This window comes from Sinocyclocheilus grahami, unplaced genomic scaffold (assembly GCF_001515645.1).
Source record: "Sinocyclocheilus grahami isolate Dianchi unplaced genomic scaffold, SAMN03320097.WGS_v1.1 scaffold17.1, whole genome shotgun sequence".
NCBI classification, from domain to species: domain Eukaryota; kingdom Metazoa; phylum Chordata; class Actinopteri; order Cypriniformes; family Cyprinidae; genus Sinocyclocheilus; species Sinocyclocheilus grahami.
Window position 1 is genome coordinate 4,173,206 of NW_015505196.1, and position 2,315 is coordinate 4,175,520.

The window sequence follows — 2,315 nt, forward strand, 5'->3', positions numbered from 1 at the left end:
GAGCAGGGAGAGAGAAAGAACATACAAAACTTGACAATATCCTTTTTAGATTTTACAAACCCTTTCTGCAGCCAGGTAAGGTAAATTTCTGCGATTATGACCACATGAGGGCGTCGCTGACACTGTGAATGACCTTACAGGCTTCTGCACTAACAATCCAGTCGCGTGTGCTCTTTGGGAAACATCCATAAATTGAGTATGGTTTGGAAAAGTGGGGAGGAGGGTCAGTGCCGAGAGCCATTTATAGACTAAACTAGCAGGGAGAGAGAAAGAACATACAAAACTTGACAATATCCTTTTTAGATTTTACAAACGTGCAAGTACAACCTGGAGTGCACGAACAGAAAAACGCTAAATTATAGCACCACTTAGCCTACGCTCTGGAAAGGATAAGTAACACTGAGGAAAACCAGACACATGCCATTGCTATAAATAACAGTACATAAGACAGTGGTAAGTTTACTCTCTCCGAGTTTCCAAGATTTTAGAAACTTGTTTCAAGAGCCAAGTTGATAAATTAATGTTATGTTTTTTAAATCAATGTATTAATATTTGTAAATGCATACCTAACAGTTTTTTTTTCTCTTAATCACTTAATTCTCTAAAACGATTGTACTTTTGAGGCATAAAGAAGCTTATTTTGTAAATGATGAAGTAAAAGCAGTGACTGCGTTATCTTTTTTAATCTTGAATTGTATATTTGAAATTATATTTTTATAATCCGACTATGTTTGGGGCGTGCGTTTTAGAGCATGATGACATTCATTTACAAACACATGTCAGATTACACAGTCCAATGCAATAATGAACATTACTGTCTGTAGTATTCATTAAATTACTTTACAACTGATAGGCAATTATTAAGGGTCTCATGTGCGGGCGGTGTGTTTTTTCCTTTAGGAAATTGAAGTGCGCTTGTTATGTTTTTTAAATCAATGTATTAATATTTGTAAATGCATACCTAACAGTTTTTTTCTCTTAATCACTTAATTCTCTAAAACGATTGTACTTTTGAGGCATAAAGAAGCTTATTTTGTAAATGATGAAGTAAAAGCAGTGACTGCGTTATCTTTTTTAATCTTGAATTGTATATTTGAAATTATATTTTTATAATCAGACTATGTTTGGGGCGTGCGTTTTAGAGCATGATGACATTCATTTACAAACACATGTCAGATTACACAGTCCAATGCAATAATGAACATTACTGTCTGTAGTATTCATTAAATTACTTTACAACTGATAGGCAATTATTAAGGGTCTCATGTGCGGGCGGTGTGTTTTTTCCTTTAGGAAATTGAAGTGCGCACGCGGCACTTACAGTGAGCTGCTGAGCACGCGGTAGCAGCTGCAGTCAGTGTGAAGGAAACAGCTGTGTGTGGGTGGAGGTTTTTGACCTTTTGAAACCGTTAATCTGTCTTGAGTGGAAGCACCATTTACATAGCCTAAGTCATTGCACAATTAATAAACTTTTTTTATTTTTAATATGGAGCCCATAAAGGGCCGGTGATGGAAGAAAATAAATCTGTCAAACTTTTGCACTCCCTTAAGAAAAATCATTCGAACTTCTAACTGCGTCCTCTAGGGGTCGCTATGGGGAACGCCTCGTCATGACCCGTGTCTGAAGGATACATTCAAAAAACACCAACAACATGTTGGCCGGCGACAGCCCATGAATCGAGTGGGAAGAATAGGTGGCATTTGCGAGAACCTTCTTGTGAAATGCTGTCTCGGGCAGTGCTCCCCTCGTCTCAGAGGGTTATCTTTGTGCTTGCCACTCCCGTTTGGCTCAGTACTTCCGGGCATCTGTGAGCAGATGCTTGGGAAGCTCTTAAATCCAAGCTATGGTAAGTGCACACGCTAAGCTTTGTGCACTTTCTGAAATCCACATAGTGGTAAGTGTGCACGCTGAGCACTTTGCGCACTTTCTAAAATCCACATAGTGGTAAGAATAGGTGGCATTTGCGAGAACCTTCTTGTGAAATGCTGTATCGGGCAGTGCTCCCCTCGTCTCAGAGGGTTATCTTTGTGCTTGCCACTCCCGTTTGGCTCAGTACTTCAAGGCATCTGTGAGCAGATGCTTGGGAAGCTCTTAAATCCAAGCTATGGTAAGTGCACACGCTAAGCTTTGTGCACTTTCTGAAATCCACATAGTACATCGCTCCCCTCACCATTGATGGTGCTTTCTTTCGAGCTTTTGAATTCTCTCCCTTTCTGAGGAGTTGGATTCCTCGCTCCGTGGGCTGTTCTCGTGGTAGTGTTTAGCAGTGCTCCCCTTCATCATAGGGTTGCCTATGAGCACGCTACTCCTTTCT

At 40.1% G+C, this 2,315-nt stretch overlaps 1 protein-coding gene across 1 annotated transcript in view; it reads left to right on the forward strand.

Moving 5' to 3' along the window:
• The first annotated feature begins 207 nt into the window (after positions 1-207).
• The window catches only part of slc43a1b (solute carrier family 43 member 1b), a 13,979-nt gene continuing 11,871 nt past the window's right edge, over positions 208-2,315 (forward strand). The window contains exon 1 of the mRNA XM_016233087.1: positions 208-453. The gene's annotated coding sequence lies outside the window, so the exon portion shown is untranslated. The remainder of the gene's footprint in view (positions 454-2,315) is intronic.